The sequence below is a fragment of the Stegodyphus dumicola genome, chromosome 6, assembly GCF_044657685.1.
Source record: "Stegodyphus dumicola isolate Sdum_Otavi_A_Nest chromosome 6, ASM4465768v1".
In the NCBI taxonomy this organism is placed as follows: domain Eukaryota; kingdom Metazoa; phylum Arthropoda; class Arachnida; order Araneae; family Eresidae; genus Stegodyphus; species Stegodyphus dumicola.
The window spans coordinates 229,662,590-229,669,392 of NC_140773.1; positions in this window are offsets into that span (position 1 = coordinate 229,662,590).

Here is a 6,803-nt window from a genome sequence, read left to right on the forward strand (position 1 = left end):
GTCTACTCAGAAACTTCGGCTTTTTTATCTCACATTCATCTTCCATCAAAAAAAAAACTTTCATGATGTTAAGAGGTAGGCTTCTGACATTCAATTTCAGAGCTAGATTAATCACTAAGCACATCTTTGGGCACTAAGGGTAAAGGTACATCAGAAAACAATGCTTAGAAACTCTGGAAAAGTGACACCACAAAAATTTAAAGTTGGCAGTTTTAGTATCGAATGTATTGAGCAACTTGTGCAAGATCAAGAGAAAGGAAATGCAGAAATAAATATCTGTTAGGACCACCAAAATCTTTTAAGTGCTTAAGGTCTCTGAAAATCTTAACCAGGCCCTCTGGTAGCTGATAACAAAAGCTTACCACCTTTATAAATTTATACCGGAAATTCCTCTTCTGTTCATTTGGCTTTTCTACCGTGGACTGAATTTTCAATATTCAATTATTCTGGATTTCCCGAGTTTTCCGGAAAGTCGAACATTTACTGTTCTGCCAATGGCATGTTATTTTTGAAGCTTAATGGCCATCAGGCCAGCCCGAAAGGCAAATACAAATCTCGTGTAAAAATAATACGCTTTTATCCCCCTTTCTCAGGTTTATTTTATTTCTATCACTTTTTCTTTACATTCTCAACAGCCGCCATTAAATATCCCAGATTTGCTGTTCTTTGCAAGAAAGCTACAATTTCAGAGGTCAAAAGCTGAAGTGCACAATGCAATGTAACTAGAAAATGTAACTTGCTATATATATTTGCAAAAATTTTCAATAAATGCCGCTGATCTGATAACTTCCACTGCAGGAATATCATCCTGTTAGGCTAACGCCTTAGGTCGGGGGCTCCTGAAGCGGTGTTCAAGTTCAAGTAGCATGAGCCTTTATTCAGGCTTGGGATGCTGTGAGCGACCAATGAAGAAATGTTTTTCAGGAAGGAGAGACTTTGCTTAAACCGGTCCTCTTTCAGACTGCGAAGAATCTGAAGTCTAGTGGGCTGATGTATACGCTTTATGAAAGTTCAAGTAAAGTTTCAGGCTTGCACTCGTTCAACTCTTCTTATGTAAGAGTATGCATTAGTGTTCCAAATGATTTGACAGTTATTAAACAAGTCATAAGATTTCTGTGCATTTTTCTGGACAATATTCACATTCACTCACAGTAATATGCTGTTGTCAGGAACGGCATCGTGTCGCCTGGTTGCAACCTCTGCAGATCCTAAATTCTGCTGTCCATTGTCTGTCTAGAATATAAAAATTTTGTCGTCCTTGGTTGGCATCACATTTTTCTAACATGCAGCTCTATTTCGTAATAATCCTTTGGCAACTTTAGGCAAAGATCATCCTTTACTTATTGCGCATGTCGAAATTTTTGAGTTAGGCGAGGAGAAAGTATTCCCTGGATTAACAAGGGCTTCAATGTCTCTAGTTCATGTTTCTTCAACTTGTACAGTTGCGCGCCTCTAACCTGCACGCAACCAAGTGGTGACAGCTGAAACTGGAAATCAGACAGAGTCCTGCAAAGGGTATAAGTCCCTTTTTATTCAACTTTAGAAATTACATATGCGTGCTCTTGATGCTCACAAACTACGCCGACCCGGCGGTTAAAATAAAAAATAAGAACCTGAAAAGAAATAACAACAAGAGACTAACTACGAGGCTCTCTAAACGTAACTAACCTCACCGCGTTTTACAATACCGCTGCTAATTCAGCAAACTTTGAATATCACGTTGAACGATTAACAATTGGCCGAGACAAGCACACAAGCCGAAACGCGTGGTTCTTCAATTTCTGGCTAACTACCTCCGCGCTCGTGAAGCAAGAACAGCACATCTCGAACTCGTTTCCTTTCTATTTAACTCAGAATACATACTTCCGCTGATAATTTGAATCCTTGCGCGTTCTACTAAAATTTACATACTCTGGCATTGACAGTTCCAGGGGAAAGTAAGGCTTGACAGGAAAGATAGTTTAAACTTAAAATAAATGTTAGTTAAAATAAATATAAACCCTACATTTGCCGCTGCCAGAATTTGGAAAACTTGGAAGCAGGTCCTACAAACGACCTGTTGTAAAGTTTCTACAATTCTGAACTAACTTTTAAGAGCCTCGTTTACACACAAAAAAAGCTTATGTAACAAAAGGTATACTAAATTTCTGTAAATACTTATTTAAATCTGTCTTCTTACAGCAACTTTTCCTGGACTTCAGCAATCAATCTTGTTCTTTTCCTTCCAGCATCTGGAAGGAATAAGTATCAGTATCTTTCTAAATACATTATAATTTACACTTTCTTGACACTGAATAAATTTTTGCTTTTAAACGATTTATTTTCCTTAGTTACTGCTTAATTCACATTCATTCAAGTATTCAAACATTAATATAGCTTTACACTGGCTCTCCACCATGTGTGGTGTCAAACGGGAATATTCGTGTTTTAGTATTACAACACTTCCCCTAACCACCATGATTTGTTAGAATTCAACGACCAAATAGACACACCTTACTCGACATTCTACAACTCGATGAGCTACTTTAACATTCTTAAAAATTCAAGTGTAGGTGGAGAACTCTACAAAACACATTCATTCTAACTTCCCCCTCATTCATCTTTAGACATGCAGGCTTTCGCTCTAAAGCATGATTTTATCTACAGTTTAATACTTAAATTTGACTTCATTGCTTTGAAGCATTTACTTTTAGCATCTAAAATTTTATGCTTCTAGACTACATTCTACTTTTACATAACATTCAAGTATTTACGTACATTTACAAAATTTTAATACATATGCTTTTTACAATTTACCATAAAATGAATAAGAGAAAATAAATTTTTACTTTACTCATTCTTCGCCAAGCTGTCGGCACTGAAACTAAAATTCTTATTAGTACAAGAATACGAAGTTATTTTTATCTTCGGCCAAATTTTGGCTTTAACATAACAGAATTAGTCTTTCGACCAACAGAAACTGCTTGTTCTTAGATTTTATACTTAAAGAAAATAATACTTTTGCCTTAGCTAAATAAAGTAAAACAAAACTAAGTTTCAACCGAGACACATTGACTTTCGTCAAAACATAGAACTTCGTATTTACGCATAACATTTCGGAACAAAAGAAAAATTTTATAGAAGATTTTAACTTATCTTTGAGTTTTCGATGATTGAAACTCCGTCATTCTTTTCTGGCAGAATTGTTCCCACGTTATAGGTTTCGTGGACGTCAGTCTTCTCCTTACTGACCTCCGAGTGTTGTCCACATTAGTTGTTCTTTTGCGTCCTCTGCATGCTGGCCTCTTGGCGTAGTAATCGTCGGGTTGCTGTCTTTTTCGTTTTTCCCTTGGACGGCTGGTCTTGACGTCCTCCGGTCTGGAGTCCTTCTTGAATTTCTTCTGTTGTTGCTGGTCTTTTCGTTCCTCCTGCTGTCTTTTTTAGTTTCCGGAACAGCGGCCTTGTTTGCACCTGACTCTCTGGACCTGGGAGCATTCTCCTTGATGTATAATTTCTACTGCGATACGTTGTAGGTGGTGTTTTCCTCTTTACCAAGGTTTCTTTACGCGGTGGCTTTACATTCTTGTTTTTCTTAAATGCTGGAGTCTGAAAATTTTCGTTTTTTCTTTTCGGTACCGTCGCCTGGGTTGTAGAAAGGATAGGTCTCTCTTCAGTTCTCTGCTTCTTGGGTGGTGGAACGGGTGACGTTATTTCGGGACCTTCTACTTCTTTTACGCTTGAGTCCTGCAAGAAACTTTTAAGGATTTCAAAATCATTTCGATTATAGTATTTTTTCACCTGGTCGGGACTTGCTTTACAGATTTTCCCTCTCTCGTTCTTAAGGTACAATACGACTCCTTTGATTTCCTGAATTACATAGGGGCCGTCAAATTTTGGAGCTAACTTTGCAGTAAAATTGTCTGGGGCACTTGATAAAGAACATTTCCGCTTCAATACTTTATCCCCAACTTTAAAATCTGCTTCACGGCGTTTTCTATCGTAATACATTTTTTGCTTATTTCTTGCCGTATCCGAGCTTTTAAGCGCCTGATCAATAAGTTTTTGCACATCTGTTTAAACTCTTGCTCTCTTTGTTGCACAAAGAATAATTTATCTAAAGGCGTAATTAACTTTCGGCCTAAAAATAATTCTGCTGGTGTTTTTCCGGTAGTATCGTGATTTGCCGTTCTTAAAGCATAAGCTAATTCATTTATGTAGCCATCCCAGCGCTTGTGATGTGTGCTAACGTAACTGCGAATTATTTTTACGATGTTTTTATTAACTCTTTCTCTTGTGTTTGCCTGTGGCCTATACGGAACCATTTTGATATGACGTATGCCAAGTCCAGTGCATATGTTTTCAAATATTTGACTAATGAATTGTTTTCCGTTATCACTAATGACTTTTATCGGTGCACCGTATTTTAAAATGTATCTGTGTAAGAATGCATCTGCGACTGTTTTGGCTGACGCGCGTTTAAGTGGAACAATTTCTGTCCATTTTGAAAAATGATCTACAATTACTAAAAGAAAACGATTTTTATTTAACTCGCTCTGGGGGAAGGGACCAAGCAGATCTATGCCTAAAATTTCATTCGGAAATGTAGCGCAAATGCTATTTAAGTACCCGGCCGGGCTGTAATTAATACAGTCAAAAGTCGTTAATTCGGACACCCATAATACTGAATGATCTATAATCCGGACCTCAAAACTAAAAACTTTCTGCGCATGCGCCGCGTTGACACATGCGCATAGGCGTTTACGCGTGCGCGTAAGACCTTTTACGACTGCGCATATGAGTGTGCGCAAGTGCAGAATACGTTTTCGCGTGCGCGTTTTATGTATAATGGACGTATAAGCTAAAATTGTCTAATTATCTATTTCAGTTAATGTTGATGATTGCGTGGTTCCTTAATTTTCGAATTGGATCCGGCTTATTATTTTTTGCAGACTGTAAGAGCAATTTTATAAAAGTAAGCTTAAACTTTCGATTATATCAAATAGAATTTCCGATATATATTTGTTAATATGTAAAGGATCTAAAGCGAAAGTATGTTTTGAAATCCGAAATCTGTTTATCAATTTCACGCTGCTCGGCGGGGGGGATCGCCGCGGCGGGCGCGTAATGAATTGGAAGTTGATCTGTCAACACTATCCTTATCTTCAGCGCAGATGTTTTTATTTTATTTGGCTTATAATTCCTTACCAAATGTAGTATTTCATCTCGATATGCTCCGTCTTTGATATGATTTAAAACAAGTTCCTCGTCATTATAATTCGCTTTCGATAGCGAAGAAAGTGACAGAGGTTATTGAAAACGAAAAAATTTCGATTGACAAATTAATCGGTGTTCTAGACACAGCAATTATAGGACTTGAACAGCGGAACTTTGTAACTGAACAAGAAATTATGTCTGTTTAATAGAATTAAAAAGAAAGTATTATCACATGAAACGAAGCAAAACTTAAACAACTTACATTGAAAGAAATGTTTAATAAAGTAAACAAATAAATATTAAGCTTTTTCTTTTTGCAAATTTTGATACCCTTTAGATCATAATTGTTCTTTATTTCATAAATTACGGTTTCATATTTTTAATTTTAGAATTTCTGCATGCCATCTTACGAGATTTAAACTGATGATCTATAATCCGGAAAAATCGATAATCCGGAATCGCCGAAGTCCCGACGAGTCCGGATTAACGACTTTTGACTGTATCATTTCTTAACTGACATTGATTGCAGGACCTGACATACGCAGTTAATATTTTGTATAATTGCGGGAAATATACCGCCTCGCGTACCCTTTTTAAAGTCTTTCTGACCCCTAAATGACCCGCTGTTTTCGCGTCGTGTAATTCCTTCAAAATGCTTAATCGAAGCGAGGCTGGGATGACTGGTTTGTACTCCAGATTTTCGTTTGTTGTTTTCGTGTAAAATAATAAATTATCTATTATTTCATAGTTTTCTGTTCTATTTCTTATCGCATCGATATCTGTGTGCTCAAAGCTTTCGGGGTCTTTCAAATATGCACAGATACTTCCAAATTCAGGATCAGCTTTCAGTTCAGTGATAATTGTATCTCTAGAATCTAAAATTTTTGAAGTCAACACAGCACATTTAAGTTCATTACCTTCATCGTCCAGTTTTATACGAGAAAGTGCGTCAGCTACATTGTTTTCCTTACCCGGTTTATATTTTATTATTAGATTATATTCTTGGAATTTTAAAGCCCATCTTATTAACCTGGGCGTTAGGTTTTTTCAAAACAGGGGCATTGATGAGCGCTTCTTTTAATCTTTCAAATGCGGTATTTGCTTTCGCTGTCCACGTGAATTTAGTTTTCTTGCTTTTAATTACTAACAGGGGTTCAACAATATTAGCGAAATCTTTTATGAATGACCGATAATAAGAACATCACCCAAGGAAAGATGAAAGTTTCTTGGCGGTGTTGAGCGGTGGGAAATTCTTGATAGCTTTTATTTTTTAATCTTGAGTTTCTATACCCTTTTGCAAAATTTTATAACCCAGATATTTAAGTTCTTTAGTTGCGAACTTACATTTTGAGGCGTTAATTGTAAGACCGGCCTCTTTTAATAATTTAAACACTTCTTCTAGATCTTTAATATGTTGTTCCAACGTATTACTCGTTATAATTATATCATCTAGATAGATTAAAGTCGATTTTCCTAGGACAGGCTTTAGAACAATGTCCATAGCTCTCTGGAATGTTGATGGGGCCCCACACAACCCAAAGGGCATGCGTAAAAATGCATAAGTGCCCGATTTTGTTATAAACGCGGTTTTATGTAAGTCTTCGGGTTTC